This window comes from Cervus canadensis, chromosome 21 (genome assembly GCF_019320065.1).
Source record: "Cervus canadensis isolate Bull #8, Minnesota chromosome 21, ASM1932006v1, whole genome shotgun sequence".
Lineage (NCBI taxonomy): Eukaryota > Metazoa > Chordata > Mammalia > Artiodactyla > Cervidae > Cervus > Cervus canadensis.
The window spans coordinates 31,372,443-31,392,451 of record NC_057406.1 but is presented as its reverse complement, the minus strand read 5'-3'; positions in this window follow the sequence as shown (position 1 = coordinate 31,392,451).

Below are 20,009 nucleotides of genomic sequence, written 5' to 3'. Positions count from 1 at the left end.
CATCCTAAAGGAAATCAGTCCTGAATATTCTTTGGAAGGACTGATGTTGAAGCTGAAACTCCAATACTTTGGCCATCTTATGCGAAGAACTGACTCATTTGAAAAGACCCTGATCCTGGGAAAGATTGAAGGCAGGAGGAGAAGGGGACGACAGAAGATGAGATGGTTGGATGGCATCACTGACTCAATGGACATGAGTTTGAGTAAACTCCAGGAGTTGGTGATGGACAAGGAAGCCTGGCGTGCTGCAGTCCATGGGGTCGCAAAGAGTCGGACACGACTGAGCGACTGAACTGAACTGAACTCCAACTATATTACTATATATCATAGTTTCAATTCTCTCTTTCTTAAAGCAGAGTGGAAATTAACAGCTCAATTTTTTTTTAATTGTTGACTTTGGCCCAATCTACAATGTACAAAATCACTAAATTCAGAGGAATATTTGTTTAACACTTCTTGTCAGTATCTTTCTGAAGGTTACTCTAAATGAACTACTATCAGAGATGGCCATTAAAAAGTCTGTTTTGATAATAGACAATAGACATTAATTGCCTATTAATAACCAGGTCATTGATTAGGCAATATATTATTTTTTATGTCATTTAATTCTCATATTAACCATACAATGTTTGTTATATTCATTGTGCAATTTAAAACTAACCGTGGGGTGGGAGGTTCCCTGTTGACCCAGTGCCAGGTTTGATCCCTGGTCCGAGAAGATCTCATATACCAAGGAGCAACTAAAGCTGTCCACCACAACTACTGAGCCTGTGCTCCAGAGCCCAGGAGCCACGACTACGGAGCCCATATGCCACAACTACTGAAGCCTGTGTGCCCTAGAGTGTGCTCTACAACAAAAGAAGCCACTGCAAGGAGAAGCCAGAGCACTGCAACAAAGAGTGACCCTCACTCTCTGCAACTAAAAGAAAAGCCCACACACGTCAATTAGAAAATTAAAAAACAAATAAGTAACAATGTAAAAATAACTGGGACTCAGTAATTACAAGCAGAGACAAGAATGGAATTTAGGTCTGCCTTCCGTCCAAACTCCTACTCCATAATATACTGAGAATCACTGTGTCTGTCTCTGCTTCTCTCTTTTTTCTCTCCCCATATATACACACACATGTATATATATACACATATCTATACATACACTCATATATATACACACACATATACATATAAACATATACAGTATTTTTGTTTTATAAATATGTGCTATATAATTAGTTATGTTCATATACATATTGCATAGGCCAACTGTGATAAAAATACTAATATTATTGAGTGCACATATGTACTAGGCATTGTTAAGTACTTTGCATATTTGACTCAGTTGGTCTACATTTTAAAAATCTTCTATTTTTTTGTTTTTGTTTTTTGAATTTGTCTGTTTTTAGTTTTTTAATTGAGGTATGGTTGATTTACAATATTATATGTTTCAGATATACAACATAGTGATTCACAATTTTTAAAGGCTATACTCCATTTATAGACGATGAGATGACTGAATGGCATCTCATGTCAATGGACCTGAGTTTGAGCAAACTCCAGGAGTTCGTGATGAACAGAGAAGCCTGGCATGCTGCAGTCCATGGGGTCACAAAGAGTTGGACACGACTGAACAACTGAACCGAACTGAGCTGAAACTCCATTTATAGTTATAAAATACTGGCCATATTCCCTGTGCTGTACAATATATCCTTGTAGTTTATTTATTTTATACAAGGTAGTTTGTACCTCTTATTCCCCTTCCCCTGTTGTCCTCTGTCTCCCTTCCCTCTTCCCATTGTTAACAGTCCATAAAAAATCTTCTATTAACTCCACTTTCCAGATTGAGAAACTGAGGCAAAGAAATGTTAATTTGCCCAGAAGTCACACAAAATAAGGGGCGAAGCCAGAATTTGAACTCAGATAACATGGCTCAGTGCCTTGCGCTTCCCTTCTTCACTCCACATCTTACTATACACGTTTAGCAATAAACATCATGAATAGGTGAAAGTTGATCCTATATCAATAAATTGTCAAGTAATCAGAATGCCCAGAGACGGGCTAACAGACTTTTTAATCCCTAAGCATTATATGGATATTCCACTCTATCTACAAGCTCCTTTCCATTCTTTCTTTTTTTTTTTTTTTTTAGCATCTTGTACTAGTAAACACAGAATACAGAAAATAATGTGATCTTCCTTTATAATTGAATATCTAGCCATTATCAAGTCCATAACAGAACCATTCATTTATCTCCTCTTCTCTAGGCCTCTCCTCTTCCATCTCTGTCTTCCAGTCACTCTCACAATGGCCACCTCCAACACTTCAGCCCAACTTTGAACACATCTTTGTGCCAGCCCCTGACACTGAACTTTGCCCTCTCGTTTCCAGCTGATCTCCCTGCTTCTCCCCTCCTCATTCCCCACCTCCACTCCCATCCCTACCTTCACTCCCATTTGAAGACACTGACTTACACTTACTTACACCAGACCCACGCCTGGCACAGAAGCGTGTTCACATGTATTTGTTTTATTAAACAGTGTCTTAGATCTCCCTCTTCCCCTTTCAGCACTTCACCATGCTTCCTGGAACACATCACTTTTGCCTTCCCACCAGCCTCCAGCCCCACCTTGAGCCCTGTGCCTTCAAAGTGCCCACCACTCAATACTTACCCAGGTAGTGTCCTGTGATGAGAAATTATCCTGGGCTTCAAGTTATTCTTTCTTCACTGAGAAAGATTCTTAGTCTCTTAGTGCTCTGAGCTCAGTCAAACAGCCTTGAAGAAAAGCCAGTTAGCTGACATGGACACTAAACAGCCCAGAGGGCTGGTTCTCCAGGTGAAATCTACTTTTAAAAGAGGAAAAGTTAAGCTGAAAAAAATGAACTACGAATAAAGCACGGAAACTGCTTTGGCAGAGGAGGAAAATGCCTGAGGTTCTTTAAAAACCACCTACACAGCTACCCATTCTTCACACATCCATTATGAAATCAGATGTATGTAAGAAGTGTAATAAAAAAGAAACCAAATCCCAAACCATATTTAAATATTTGAGTTTTATCTGTGATTGCTATTCTCCCCATTTTCCTAATACTCTCTTTTTAGTTGAAAGCCAAGTGCTGAAGTTCTCCAGTTAATTCAGGGTTCAGATTACAATCAATTTTAAGTATAACTACTTATCATCCAATCTCACTACTTCCTTCTGCATTTATGAGACCCCAGCTGAGAATTTTTACCAACCTACACAGGCTGATTTGTAGTTAATTGCATTTTTATTTCACTGAAAACAGAAACAGCTGGAAAGTATCATTAATTCCTATACAGAAGAATTTTCATGGTATGTTAAATCTCTTTTGCAATCCATTTGATTCACCATATTAACAAACTAAACAAAAAAAAAAATATGATCTTTTCAATATATTCAGAAAGTCATTGACAAATCTTACATACATTTCTCATAAAACTGCTCAGCACACTAAGAAGAGAATTTAACTTTCAAAATCTGGCAAAAGTATCTATTAATACAAAAAACCTATGGCTAATACCACACCTAATGACTGTATTCGTGTTTTAGGGCTGTCATAACAAAATACTACGGACTGGGGGGCTTAAACAACAGAAATGTTTTTCTCACTATTCTGGGGGCTAGAAGACCCAGATGTGGGTCGGACTGATTTTATTCTAAGACCTCTCTGCTTGACTTGTTGATGGCAGTCTTTCTGTCTTAACACTGTCTTTCCTTGATACTTACACATATCTGTGTCCTCGTCTCTTCTTCTTCTAAAGACACGAGTCATATTGGACCAGAAGCCATCCATGTAATCTCGGTTTATTTTCATTGCCTCATTAAAGGCCTTATCTCCAAACAGAGTCACATTCTGAAGTTCTGGGAGGTAGGACTTCAACATCTGGATTTTGGGAGAACACAATTCATCCAATAACAATGGTGAAAGGCAATACTTTTCCTTATGATCAGGACAAGGCAAGGATATCTATTCACACTACTCTCTTCAACATTGTCATGGAGGATCTAGTCATTTCGGTAAGGCAAGGAAAAGAAATAAAAGGTGTCCATATAGAAAAGGAAGAAATAAAACTATCTTTATTCACAGCAAACATGGTGATCATATATACAAAAAATAAAATAAAATCTACCAAAGTAGCTGTTAGAACAAATGAGTTAGCAAATGAATTTCTATACACTGCCAATGAACAGTCAAAAGATACAATTTTTAAAATACCATTTATAAGAGGATCGATATTCATGAAATATTTGAGGATAAATCTCATAAAATATGTACTAAATCTGGACAATAAAAACAAAAAACAGACAAACAAACAAAAAAACATTGCTGAAAGAAATTAAAGAAGATCTAATATTGTTAGGATGTCAACTCCTCCCAAATTGATCTGTAGCTTCAACTCAATTTCAATTAAAATCTCAGCAGGTTTATCTGTAGAAATCGGCAAGCTGATTCTGGAAATGAAAAGGGCCAAGAAAAGCCATAATAACTTGAAAAGAAAGGAAAGCTGATGAACTAAGCCTTTATCTGATTTTAAATGTATTATAAAAAATACACAACTACCTTTACTGACTAAAGATACTCAAATAAACCAATGAAATGGAGCAAAGAGACCATAATTTTTCTACCCATATAAAAAAAGCTGATTTTTTTAGAAAGATGCAAAGGAAAATCAGTGGAGAAAGGATACTCTTTTCAATAAATGGTACTGTTTCAACAAATAAACTATTAAGACATGAATGTCAATAATATTTCACACCATATATAAAAATAAACTCAAAACAGATCACAAACCTAAATGTAAGGCCAAAAAATATAAAACTTCCAGAAAACATAAATTAGAATCTTTGTGACTTTGGAGCAGGCAACAATTTCTTAGAAATGATTAAAAATGTGGGTACATTTATCTATAAAAAATAAGTAAATAATTAGAAATTAGTGAAAAATCAAAAATGACTGCACCTCAAAGACATTGTTAAGAAAATGAAAAGCCACACACTGGAAGAAAATATTTTTAAATCTTGTATCCAACAAGGAACTACTTGTATCCAAAGAACTCTCAAAACTCAATATAAAGATAACAACCAAATTAGTAAGTAGGCAAATGATTTAAACAGAGATTTCACAAAGAAAGATACAGTGATGGCAAACAAGTGCATGAAAAGATGTTCAATATCATTAGTCTTTAGGAAAATGCAAATTAAATACATAGGTACCACCATACACTTACTGCCACAGCTAAAGTGTTGATAAAGATTTAGAAGAACTAAAATTCATTAATATTGTTAGTTGGATTGTAAAACAGTATATGTACTTTGGAAAACAGTTTGGCAGTTTCTTAAAAGTTTAAGCACACACCGACCATACAATCCAGCCATTGTACCTCTAGGTATTTACCCAAGAGAAATGATAGCATATGTTCATACAAACAACTTTGAATGATTGTTCACACAACTATATTTGTAATAGTCATAAGCTAAAAAATTATCAAATGTCCATTAATAAGTGAATAAAGAAACAAATGATGATATACCCATACAATGAAATACAACTCAACAATGTTAAGGAATGAATTGTTGATACAGATGATGACACAACTGAATCTCAAAATAATTATGCTAAGTGAAAGAAATCATAATAAAAAATTAACTATATAATTTCATTTATATAAAGCTCTAGAAAATGAAAAGTTATTTAAAATGACAGAAAGCAGGTCAATGGTTGTCTGAAGGGGCCTGAGGGAGAAACTATCAAGAGGCACAAGGAAACTTCGGGAGTCATGGATTTGTTCACTGACTTGACTGTTTTAATTATTTCACAAATATATATGTATATATATTACATATAATATATAAACTTATGTGCAGTTTCCTGTATGTCAATTATACCTCAATAAAGCAATTGAGAACAATTCATATGAAACAGTTCACTCTCCAGATACTTTCAAAATTTAATTTTCATTAAAATTCATAGTGTCCAGGTGTTTGAAAACATGCCCTAAATACTGAACTTTAATTGGTCATTTATGGCATTGTCATTTGTGATACTATACAGAGTTGTCTCACTTTATATTCAAATTCTCATTAAAAAAAAAAATTCCCACTGCCTTTTCTTTGCTGTTCTCCCAAATTGGTAAGCTCTCTCCCCTGTTACCCTTACCCCCATCATTCTACCTCTGTCTATTGAAATCCTTCTTGCTCTCCAAAGTCTAATTCAAGTTCAAACAAAATGCCATCTTCTCCACAAAGCCATTCCCAATACTCCAAGTCAATACGAGCCGCTCTGTCCTTATAACACCTTCTGTTTATTTCATTTTGCCTTGGTAAGCTATTTAACTTGTCAGTGCTCATCAACTCCACTACACTGAAAGTTCCTTGAGAGGGGCGGGCTGTTAAGCTTTCTTAAATTCTATCTATGGCCTAGCAGAGGTTTTTTCTATAGCAGTTCTCTGTAACTGCTTCAAGGGTGGATGGATGCATAGAAGGAAGGAGTAGAGGATAGCATATCCTGTTCCCTTAGCTGAAGTTTTCTCCTGGAAGGCAACTTCAACTCTAATAGACCAATCGGTGCAGATGTGCTAAACGACGCTCATGTGTTATCTACACCAGGAGCTCATTTTAAACATGTCTCCCTGGAGATAACCTCTTAACCCAAAGGAGCTATTCTTGTGGTAGACATATCAGACATTCTGGAAGGCTGGTGGGGAAAATACCATTAAGAGAAACAAGACCTTACAAAGCCCTTGCACGATCTCCGGCTGACAGCCCGCCTGCAGAACAGTGGTTCAATAAAATGACTCTCACCAGCTGAGCCAATAGGTTTTCAAGGCGCCTCAATGATCTCTAGGAACTAGCTATGAGATTTTTAAAATCTGACTTTCTCATCCACGTTACCTGAAAATGAGAGGTTTCTGTGACATTAGTTAATCTTTACAAATGGAGAAACTGAGGGACAAAGGGGTGCAGAGGTCACAGAATAGTCCAGAGGCAAAACCAATTATGAAATACTTCTCCTAAGCCCAGGTCAGAATCCCTTACAGGGTCTTTCAGATCATGTTGCTTTAATATTTCATTAAACACTGAGAAAATACTTGACATCCTACCAAAAGTGTTGCTCACTAATAAATTTAATATAGTAAGCAATACTAACAGTTTGGGGACACAGAAGATTTATCTGGATAAAATAGAGAGTCCAACAATATTTTCAGCAGTGGTTTGCTTTAAGAGCTATTTTTTATAGGCTGATCGGACCTGCTCCAAAAGAAATGGAATGTATGTTTTGTGTAACAGCAGCTGAACAGGCTGCAAGGCCTGTGGGAAGGACCTTTGAGGTTGAAGTTAAGAAATATTAACTCTGACCACTCATAAACCCTGAGAGTATAATAAATTATGCACTTTATGAGATTGCAAAATCATGAGTGTAAGAACTGTGTCTTGTTTCTTGATATATTCCTAGTTATTTGTTTATTTATCAAACATTTTCTGTGTTCCTAATACATGCAAAGATTATTTTGCACTGGAGACATGGTAACAATGAGTCAAAGTTCCTTCTCTGAAAGAGCTTACATCATAGGGGGAGGAGACAGCCAATCAACAAACAATCCACATAGCAGAGGATGATAAATGCTCTTTGGAGAATTAAAATAGGGTGAAATAATTGATAGTTACCAGTTGGCCACTAGATTGGGTAGTCAAGAGAGATGTCTGAAGAAGCAACATCTAGGCTGAGAACTGAGTGATGGGAAACCAGGCGCTCAAAGATCCGAGAAAGCTCCTACCTGGCAGAAGGAACAGCTTGCCTAGGAATAAAAGAGGTTGGCATATTCCAAGACACCACATAATGCAGATGGACACTGGGTGTGGGAGAGAGGAGTCATAGGTAATGAGGAAGAAGAGGCAGTCAGGGCACCACCCAGGAGGATTTTTGAGAGAGAAAAAGGAGCCTAGGTTTTATTCTAAGCAGGATAGAAAGTTAGTGGAGAGTGATATGCTTAGGCTTTCCTGGTGTCTCAGACAGTAAAGAATCTGTCTGCAATGCAGGATATCCAGATTTGATCCCTGGGTCAAAATGATCCCCTGGAGAAGGGAATGGCAACCCACTCCTGTATTCTTGCCTGGAGAATTCCATGGACAGTGGAGCCTGGCGGGCTGCAGTCTATGGAGTTGCAAAAGAGTCAGACACAACCGACTAACACTATACTAACATGGGTGTAGGAGATCACATGATCTGGTTTACATCTATAAAAGGTCCCTCTGGCTACCGCATGGAGAGTGGGGTGTGGGGAAGGCAAGAGTGGAAGGAAGGAAACTAGTTAGGATAATATCACAATAATATAGGAAAGAAGGAATAAATGTGGTAATAACAGCCATAAAAATGGGTGGGTTCAAGATGCTTTGTGAGTAGAATTGCTAAGACTTGATGCTAAGTCATATGCTGCACTTGTGGGAAACAATAAGGGTAATGCCTAGATTTTGCCTGACTAACTAGGTTATTATGACTTGCTGCTGCTGCTGCTAAGTCGCTTCAGTCGTGTCCAACTCTGTGCGACCCCATAGACGACAGCCCACCAGGCTCCCCTGTCCCTGGGATTTTCCAGGCAAGAATACTGGAGTGGGTTGCCATTGCCTTCTCCGTACTATGACTTCAGTTCAGTTCAGTTCAGTCGCTCAGTCGTGTCTGACTCCTTGCAACCCTATGAATCACAGCACGCCAGGCCTCCCTGTCCATCACCAACTCCCAGAGTCTACCCAAACCCATGCCCATCGAGTCGGTGATGCCATCCAGCCATCTTGTCTTCTGTCGTCCCCTTCTCCTCCTGCCCCCAATCCCTCCCAGCATCACGGTCTTTTCCAATGAGTCAACTCTTCGCATCAGGTGGCCAAAGTACTGGAGTTTCAGCTTCAGCATCAGTCCTTCCAATGAACACCCAGGACTGATCTCCTTTAGGATGGACTGGTTGGATCTCCTTGCAGTCCAAGGGACTCTCAAGAGTCTTCTCCAACACCATAGTTCAAAAGCATTAATTTTTCGGCGACTTAATAGGTGCTAAAAGAAAAAATCACTGGGGTGGGGCCCACAAGTGTACCTTTTTAGCAAGCACCTTGGCTGATATCTGTGCATATAAAAGTTTCATCACCATTGATTTAAAAACTGGGACAATTACATCAACATGTTACCTAAACACATTAAAAAGCATAAAAAATGAGGTTGAGCTTGAGGGACTTCCCTGGTGGTCCAGTGATTAAGACTTGGCTCTTCCAAAGCAGGGAGGTCAGGTTTGATCCCTGGTCAGCGAAGTAGGTCCCACATGCCACAACCAAAACTGTGAAAGCCGCAACTAACAATCCTGCATGCTGCAGTGAAGATCAAAGATCCCACGGGCCACAACTAAGACCCAGCACAGCCAAATAAGTAAATTAATTAATTAATTTTTTAAAAAAGATGAGGCTGATTTAACCACTCCCAGCCCAGAGCCAAAGTAGTTAAGAAAAAATTAAAGAACAAGCGTATTTATGATTTTGTTTCTGCATAGCTGAACAAAATCAAGGTAGCATTCCCTAAAACGTTTGCTTTGACTTTTTCTTCTTTGGTCATCATGAAATTTCCTCTGAAAATATTCAGTAAGAATCAATCTTCTAATACCTAGGAGTAGATTATCAGCAGTGATAAAGGTAACAAATAAACTTGTTTGTTTATTAATTACTAACTAATTGGAAGGAAATTCTATTTTAAACTTTTGTTACTTCTTAGCTTTGTTATATTTGTATGACTTTTTGGTATTACTTGGGACTCTGAATGACAGATTCTTATGTAGGGTCTTCACACAAAATGTACAGAAGTACACATGAAAATTACAGTACCATCCTCAAGAAGTTTTTGTGAGAACTAAAGGAGATGACAGCACAATAAATAAATAAATAAAACAAAAAAAAAAGGAGATGACATAGATAAGGTGCCCAGCCAACTGCTTGGAGCACTGCAGAAACTCAACAAATGGGGAGACGTTATTACCATTTTTTCAATTAAACAAGATGCAGCAGGCCTTTCCTAGAGGGCCAGCAGAAGACAGCACTTCCAGTGCAGTGGGCATAGGTTTGCTCCCTGTTCAGGAAACTGAGATCCCACAAATCTCATGGTGCAGCAAAAATAAAATAAAATGAAAATAAACAAATAACATGCACCTATTGACTTCGCCAAAGCCTTCGACTGTGTGGATCACAATAAACTGTGGAAAATTCTGAAAGAGATGGGAATACCAGACCACCTGACCTGCCTCTTGAGGAACCTGTATGCAGGTCAAGAAGCAACAGTTAGAACTGGACATGGAACAACAGACTGGTTCCAAATAGGAGCAGGAGTACGTCAAGGCTGTATGTTGTCACCCTGCTTATTTAACTTTTATGCAGAGTATATCATGAGAAACGCTGGGCTGGAAGAAGCACAAGCTGGAATCAAGGTTGCTGGGAGAAATATCAATAACCTCAGGTATGCAGATGACACCACCCTTATGGCAGAAAGTGAAGAGGAATTGAAAAGCCTCTTGACGATAGTGAAAAGGAGAGTGAAAAATTTGGCTTAAAGCTCAACATTCAGAAAACTAAGATCATGGCATCTGGTCCCATCACCTCATGGGAAATAGATGGGGAGACAGTGGAAACAGTGACAGACTTTATTTTGGGGGGGCTCCAAAATCACTGCAGATGGTGACTGCAGCCATGAAATTAAGAGACGCTTATTCCTTGGAAGGAAAGCTATGACCAACCTAGACAGCATATTAAAAAGCAAAGACGTTACTTTGCCAACAAAGGTCTGTCTGGTCAAGGCTATGGTTTTTCCAGTGGTCATGTATGGATGTGAGAGTTGGACTGTGAAGAAAGCTGAGTGCCCAAAAATTGATGCTTTTTAACTGTGGTGTTGGAGAAGACTCTTGAGAGTCCCTTGGACTGCAAGGAGATCAAACCAGTCCATCATAAAGGAGATAAGTCGTGGGTGTTCATTGGAAGGACTGATGCTGAAGCTGAAACTCCAATACTTTGGCCACCTGATGCGAAGAGTTGACTCATTGGAAAAGACCCTGATGCTGGGAGGGATTGGGGGCAGGAGGAGAAGGGGATGACAGAGGATGTGATGACTGGATGGCATCACCGACTCGATGGGCATGAGTTTGAGTAAACTCTGGGAGTTGGTGACGGCCTAGTGTGCTGCGATTCATGGGGTTGCAAAGAGTCGGACATGACTGAGCGACTGAACTGAACTGAACTGAATGACAAAACAAAGTGAAGAGGCAAATCTTCTGAAATTTCTACTGTTTTAACCTCTTAAAAAGATTTCTAAACTAAGCCTAAACCATTGGAGGACACCCTACTATTTTGGATTTCCCCCTCCTCTATATTATTAGCACAGGTAATAAAGAGGCAACCACCGGTCTTCACAAAGACCGCCCTCCAGGGAATAAAGTTAACAAATCGCCCTTCAGAGAATAAGAAACAGAGGTTGGCCCTTTTGCTGGTCCTCACTCCAAATCCTTCCTTGATGTCTTCTCCCCTAGATGATGTGGCAATCTCTTCAGCTATGTCTTCTGGTTGGTCTCTTCTCTACCCAAAAAGTGTCAACTTGCCTCTCTCTCATTGTTTATTGATCATAAGGGAAAAACCATCAGTTTCCAGGTAGTTTTCAGAAAGCCTCAAACTCTTCATCACAACTCTACTTCAATGAACGTATTTCAGGAGGCTTAACTAAAGGATGAGTTATCTATTTCTAAAAATATTCTGAAGTTTATCCTTAATGAAACCAGGCACTCGAAGACCTACCCACCCAGCTACCCACCTGGAGGATCAAACCCCTTACAGAGGTGATTTGTGTCACGTCTCTCCAGTGTCCCACCACAATGCATGACTATGAAACATCAGTGGTACCACCCACCATAAGCATGCTGAAGCCCACCACATCCTATGATGTCACTTGTCCAAGGACTCACAGAAAACAGTTTTCCCCCAGGCCCTTAGCAACTGGGTGCTCAAGAAAGAGCTCCCTATGGGACTTTGCCGGTAGTACAGTGGTTAAAACTATTTGCTTCCAATGCAAGGGGTGTAGGTTTGGTCCCTGGTCAGGGAACTAAGATCCTTTACATGCCATATGGTGTGGCCAAAAAAATTTTTTAATTAAAAAAAATATATTGTTTAAAGAAAGAGCCCCCTAAAACCCTAGGCTTTACATCTCCAACCTGAAAACCCAAGTCCCACCCTAAAACTTCTCTCTGAGTCTCTAACAGCAAGCAATCCAAGGAAGACCTGTTCACCTATGCATGTCACCTATTCCAGCTCTTGTTCCATTCCCTGTGTGTTAATTAGAACGGGAAATTGCTTTTATGCCATTATTACAGTACAAACAGAAACATTTGCCTTTTGGAAAGACCATCTTGATCTACAAAGGGAAGTGGATCACTAAAAAATTTCTTCAAGATTTTAAAATTGGGAAGGCGTATTTTATGAAGATTACCCAGTAAAACCAAAGATGTGACTTTTGATCATTATTCCATAAACACTGTAACATTTTGGCTAAGACTCTCATTTGCACACATCAAAAGCAGGCATCAAAAACTAACCCTGGGACTTCCCTGGTGGCTAAGACTCCATATTCCCAATGCAGGGGATCTAGATTCAATTCCTGATCAGGGAACAAGATCCCACACACCACAGTGAAGAGTTCGCATGTCACAGCTAAAAAGATCCCTTATGCCTCAACTAAAGAACCCACAGGCTGCGACAAAATCTGAAGATCCCACGTATCACAACTAAGACCTGGTGCACAGCCAAGTAAATAGATATAGCCCTTAAAGAAAACTAACCCTAACTCACTTAAGTTAAAAGATTTTTTTAAAGAATATTGGACATTTACAGATAGAAAAACTAATCAATCAAGTCTGGGGGCCTGCCAATCAGAAACTGTTCCCAACATCATGAAATCATCACTACCATCTTCGGTGGGGCAGATTCTGCAGAAGGCACTTGTCGGACACCACCAACCACCGGGCGCTGGACCAGGACACTCTATTAATGCTCCCACTGCTTCTAGGAGCAGGGCAACTGCCATCCCGTCATCATTTTCATCAGAATAGAATCTGGTAAGTTTTTCTTCTCTTCACAAGCTTCCCACACATATTTAGGCAGAAGTGTGTGTCCGGAAGAACTTTGAGGTCATGGTGCCCATACCCTACCCACAAGAAACACCAAGAAGGTCATTATCTGACATGTCCAGCTTTACAGTGGAAAGCAGTGGTGGTTTAGTCACAAAGTCATGTCTGACTCTTGGGAGATCCCATGGACTGTATGTAGCCCACACATACTACAACTAAGACCCAGCCCAGTCACATAAATAACTAAAAATTAAAAATATTTTTTAAAATGTAGGCTATTGTGTCAACATATGAAATCTTTCTGCCTCCATGATATGGGCCCTCTAAAACTGCAAGCACAGAAATTAAGGCAAAACAGATACTCTCAATTTTTCACAAAGGAGATGCCCTTTGTATCTCCCAACTTAGCTCATGATTCCTCCATTCATGCTCCATCCACTTTGCATCATTGATGTTTTCCCAGGGAATATGGTAAATGAATGCATCCAGATTCTTGACTATATTCTGAATATGCATGTGTGTGTGCTCAGTAGCGTCAGTTGTGTCTGACTCTTTGCAACCCGATGGACTGTAGTCCACCAGGCTCCTCTTTCCATGGGATTCTCCAGGCAAGAATAATGGAGTGGATTGCCATGACCTCCTTCAGGAGATCTTCCTGACCCAGGGGTCAAGCTCATATCTCCTGCATCCCCTGCATGGAAGTCACAGTCTTTACCCACTGAGCCACTTGGGAAGCTCCATTCTGAATAAACCTCAGCTAAAAAAATTTCAAGATAAAGTAGCTCCATGAAAGAAGAATAAATCTAAAACTTTATATCTTGATGAATAATTATGTATTACATACCAAAGAATATTTCAAACACTGGATGATAATAATTATGGATTCTAAACAAAAATCCTAGGTGGTAACTTTCTCAGCATTACTTACACAGGTTCTCCTGGTCATTTGAGTGTAAGCCCTATGTCTACCTAATATTTTCTGTTACCTTCAAATTCCCAAATATCTATCATGCTTTATATGGGCAATCAATAAATACTCATTGACTGAACGAGGTTGTGTCACTTGGGTTTTAAGAGGTCAACAGAAAGGATCCATGAGCAGTCACTTTGGGAAAACACGCCTCTATCTGTGCTTTTTGGATATTTGCCCACCTGCCTTTTTGAAATTTACCTAGCTGTGGCAGATTGTGTTAACTAATAATGAATCTATTAAATATATGGTGGATGATTTACAAATAAATTCATTTATATCCAAAATCAAAAGGAGAATTGTATTTTAAGGTTATCACGTTAATACCATATTAACAAAAGAGTGTCATGAATTCATTTTTGCTCAACACAAAATACAAGGGCATAAAATATTTAATACATGTGCTGAGTGTCTGAACATTGGCCCCACCTCTCACTTCTCATAAGGGGTAAGGACTGGATTCTTTGAGGCCCAGGGTACATGTGGTGGAGACAGGCAGAAAGATGTTGAGCTGTGAAGGGTACAGAGCAGGAACAGCAGAAAGCATACAGGAGTTGCAAAAAGAGTCGGGATGAGATCAGATCAAAAAGGGTCAGTAGAAATTGGAATCAATTTGAGACCAAAATAAAGAGCCTGGGACTTGGAGACAAGACCATGAGACAGGAGACAAAACTGTGCAGAAACTGGGAATGTTCAAACAAAATGGCAGAAAGAAGGAAGAGAATCCCACATCTACCACTGCCTGTTTCTCAAATAGGGATGAATACAGAAATCACCCAGAAACCTAATAAGACACCAGGCCAGTTCCTAGGAGTACAAGAGGACCTGGCCCTTCATATTCTCAGCAAGTTCCCCAAGTGATTCTGATTCCAACCAAAGCTTGAGAACCACTGGTCTAGAACATCAGTTAATGGATGAAGAGAGTGGACTCTGAAATATTTCAATTACTTACATAAGTGAGAAATTATATTTCCTTAAAATGATCTGGGACTTCCCTGGTGGTTCAGCACTTAAGAATTTGCCTGCTAATGCAGGAGACCTAGGTTCAATCCCTGGTCCGGGAAGATCCCTCATGCCTCGGGGCAACTAAGCCCATGTATCGTAACTACTGAAATGCACAGGCTCTAGTGCTGCAACTAGAGAAAGCCTGAATGGAGCAACCAAGACCCTGTGCAACAAAAAATAAGTAAATTAATTTAATTAATAAAATACAATAAAAATGATCTGTGTTGGATTTCTTTCTTCACAAAATGCATTTTAGGATAGGCAATGATCTCCGCTGCCAGGGATCTGAGCAGATATAAGAAGCAAAAACACTTCTCCCAAAAGAGGAATGGAAACAAGTCAAATGTCATATATGATACCTTCACCATATTGTCATTAGTCTCAATCAATTTTTAGTGTCTTTAAAAAATGTCAGGAGAGCTTTGGTCTTTTGTCCTTCAATTCATTTGCTCCTCACTCTTTAATTCAGTATCTGGCCGTGGAAGACTTTCTATACACACTTTGTTATTGAGTCCAAGATCACCATATGACAGGTCATATGACAATAAATCAAGAGATGAGTTGTGAAGGCCAGGAATAGCACCTTTATTCAGAAAGCCCACAGACCAAAAAACGGTGGACTCACTTCCCAAAGAACCATCTTGCCACAGTTAGAATTCAGGCTTCTTTCATACGAAAGCAGGGCGGGAGTGGGGCGGGGGTTAAGGTCAACCATTTCCTGGTTCCTGTCAGCCTCCAGATGGGAAGTGTTCATTTCTTCCTTCCTGCAGTCATTCCTGGTCAGGATGTTTCCTGTGAGCTGAACAAAGGTATTTTATCTTAATGTTCATTACCTTGGAGGCAGGGTTCCTATATGGACCATACTGTATACTGTAAGCTTACAGGCAGCATCCCTCTGGTGATGCTTGTACTAGACTAGACTACAGAGGTTCTTCCCTGTTACAACTCTGTTGTGGGCACCAGTCTCCACCTGAGTGAGCCACTCCTTCCACCAGATCTCAGGTCTGCACTAAGAATGGGTCTTGTGCTAAGGGCCAGCTTCTCAAGCATTTTCTTTGAGCAGCAGCAATTTTCTCTCCTCACCTGTGCCTTTAGCTGATATGGAGTCTTGTCCTGCCTAATATCTGACTAACTTAATGAATTAACTAGCTAGTTAACTGATTAAGATAAAAAACAAGCCAAACAAAGCTTTGTCTCAAATTCACGACTTTTGGGTTTAGAAAACATGCTTTCTTCTCCTTGATGACAATGACTGATGTGTGGCTAAGGTATCCTCCTTAGAGCTTTATGCCATTTTGCTGAGTAGAGGTACATTATAGAGAAAAGGGAACTATCCACTCAATGATGTTTTAACATCAGTTAAGGTGTGTTCACATATGTGGAAGAGGGAGGGAGATGTGTCATTTGGATGTCTGTGACTGAAGAGTTATGCCGGGTCTTAAACCCGTAAATTATATATGTACGTGTGTGCATGTTTAGTAATATCTTCCTCTTTGTGACCCCATGGACTATATAGCCCACTAGGCTCCTATGTCCATGGGATTTTCCAGGCAAGAATACTGGAGTGGGTAGCCATTTCTTATTCAGGGTATTTTTCCTACCCAGGGATCAAACCTGCATCCCCTGCATTTCCTGCATTGGCAGGTAGATTCACTAATACTATGCCACCTGGGAAATCAATATAAATTATATATGCTGAATCCAAAATCTTCCATCACCCTAGATAAACTAAAAGTCTTGCCCATAATTGACACGGTCACTAACTCTAACAGCCAAAATCTGTTTTGTTTCATATGAAGAGCAATCTTAGTTTTGTATCCCTCTGCTCTTTTGAACTGTGGTTCTGGAGAAGACTCTTGACAGTCCCTTGGACTGCAAGGAGATCCAGCCAGTCAACCCTAAAGGAAATCAGTCCTGAATATTCACTGGAAGAACTGATGCTGAAGCTGAAATTCCAATACTTTGGCCACCTGATGGGAAGAACTGACCTATTGGAAAAGACCCTGATGCTGGGAAAGATTGAAGGCAGGAGGAGAAGAGGATGACAGAGGATGAGATGGTTGGATGGCATCACCAACCAATGGACATGAGTTTGAGCAAGCTCTGGAAGTTGGTGATGGACAGGGAAGCCTGGCATGCTACAGTCCACGGGATTCAAAGAGTTGGACACAACTGAGCAACTGAACTGACTGAATGGCTGACTCTTTAAGATAACTGACCTTTGAACCTGAGAAGCATGAGAAGCATCACATGAGAAGCATCAATTAAACGCTTGATGCATTCATTCAAAGCTATCTGAGTCAATCTGCCAGGTCTCCAGTATTCAATGATGAAAAAAGCATGTCTCTATCCTCCAAAAGCTCACAATTTAGCAGAAAAGAAATAATTGAAAAAAAAAAAAAAGACTGGCTTGCCCCTTCCAAACTACCTCCAAAGTTGTCTCAGGAATCCCTTGACATAGGGATGTTCTTTTGCAAGTCTCTTCTCTCAAATCTATTTTTACTACTTCCCTGTCTTTTTCTTTTCAAGTCAAAGTTAAGCTTTCTTGAGTTTTCTTCCTAAAGCATACCCAGAAGTATTTTAGTTCTATGATCAAAATTCAGAAGAGCAATGGCATTTTTTTCTTAAAGTTCTGGAGAAATCTAGTTCTAGGTTCTTCAAAATCCCAAGAATTCAAAACTTCCCTGGGGATGTAAAAATGAGTGTATTGAAAAAACCACACCTATGTGTAATCAAGAGCTTAACGAGATCGAGAGCTACACAGCTGTTGATGTCACAAAGAGAGACACACTCTTAAAGAGAAAAGAACTTGGGCTCTGAAGCAAGAACTGAAGTTGAATTTAAACTCGAACCTTTCTGCCTATGAAACATTTAGGCATGTTGCCGTATCTTTTGAAATTTTGTTTTCTACTTTTTAGGAGCACATAAAAACCAGCCTTAACTGTGATGATAGGTCTAGAAAAATGTTTGTGGTATGCCTTATACCTTCTGGCTACTTTACAGTGGTGGTTTAGTTGCTAAATTGTGTTAGACTCTTTGCGACCCCATGAATTGTAGCCCACCAGGCTCCTCTGTCCATGGGATTTCACAGGCAACAATACTGGAGAGGGTAGCCATTTCCTTCTCCAGGGGATCTTCCTGACTGAGGGATGGAACCTGGGTCTCCTGCATTGTAGGCGACGTCTTGCATTGCAGGCGGATTCTTTACTGACGTAGCCACTTTATATACAGTAGCTATTACTACATTGTTCCTAACTCAGTTTCTTCTGGAAATTACTAACAACAACTTGGTACAATTATATACCAACAAAATCACTACTTAAAAAATGTGACTTCCTAAAGAAAGTCTAGGAAAAAATAGTTTCTCTTGCCCTCTATACTTGAAAATGCACAATTATTGACTTAGTTTGATTACTTGTGGAAGATTCCCTGTCACCTTAAGCCTATCCTAGAAGAGAGAGGCGCAGAGCCTCTCACTCAGCACCTCTGGTGATGCCCCCTGTTTCTTCTCCCCTTCCTCTTCCATGTTTTCTGTCTTTTTTGCTTCTTTAGGACATCCATCCTGGATATGAGACCTGGAGAACATAGATGAGGAAATACTAAGTAGTCAGGGGCTTCCCTTTCGGTCCAGTGGTTAAGGCTTTGCCTTCCAGTGCAGGGAGTGTGGGTTTGATCCCTGGTTGGGAAGCTAAGAGCCTACATGCCTCAAAGCAGAAAACCAAACCATAAAACAGAAGCAATATTGTAACAAATTCAATAAGACTTTTAAAATGATCCACATCAAAAAAAAAATTCTTAAAAAAAAAAAATACTAAGTAGTCAGAGTTCCTTGGAAGGAGAGAGAAACTATTTACCAAACGAAGGCACTCTCGTTATCTGTTTTCACTTTTCCAAATTCTTACGTTACCATATGTTGACTAAAAGTGCTGAAAAATCATTAGTTATAGATATCTACTGCATCAGATGAGAATCTGGGTACTCAACGACCAATAAAAATCAAACCTTCTCTACTTGGTGCCCTAAGAGCACATGAACTAGTTCTAATCACTTATAAATCTAAATATTTTTATGATTAATTTTCTCATGTTAAGGCTGGAAGGCTAAATAAACATCAAATTTAATTTTTTCTGGTGAGAAATCCATCAACGGAGTGAGCCATCATCAGTTATCTCATGCTGGTCAGAACCTTTGAGTGGCATTTAGTCAGTCAGTTAGTCAGTTCAGTCACTCAGTTGTGTCCAACTCTTTGCAACCCCATGAATCGCAGCATGCCAGGCCTCCCTGTCCATCACCAACTCCCAGAGTCTACCCAAACCCATGCCCATCGAGTCGGTGATGACATCCAGCCATCTCATCCTCTGTCGTCCCTTTCTCCTCCTGCCCCCAATCCCTCCCAGCATCAGGGTCTTTTCCAATGAGTCAACTCTTCACATCAGGTGGCCAAAGTATTGGAGTTTCAGCTTCAGCATCAGTCCTTCCAATGAACACCCAGGACTGATCCCCTTTAGGATGGGCTGGTTGGATCTCCTTGCAGTCCAAGGAACTCTCAAGAGTCTTCTCCAACACCATAGTTCAAAAGCATCAATTCTTCAGCGCTCAGCTTTCTTCACAGTCCAACTCTCACATCCATACATGACCACTGGAAAAACCATAGCCTTGACCAGACAGACCTTTGTTGGCAAAGTAATGTCTATGCTTTTTAATATGCTATCTATGTTGGTCATAACTTTTTACTATATGTATATATTATTTTAAATGATGGGAAAACAAGTCATTTTAACAACCACAGTGCCAAAGACAATATTTTTAAACAAAGGATCTATGAGTGAGGAAAAAAAGCCTATTATTTGGAGGGGGCAAATTTGGGGAGACATCCAGTTCAGT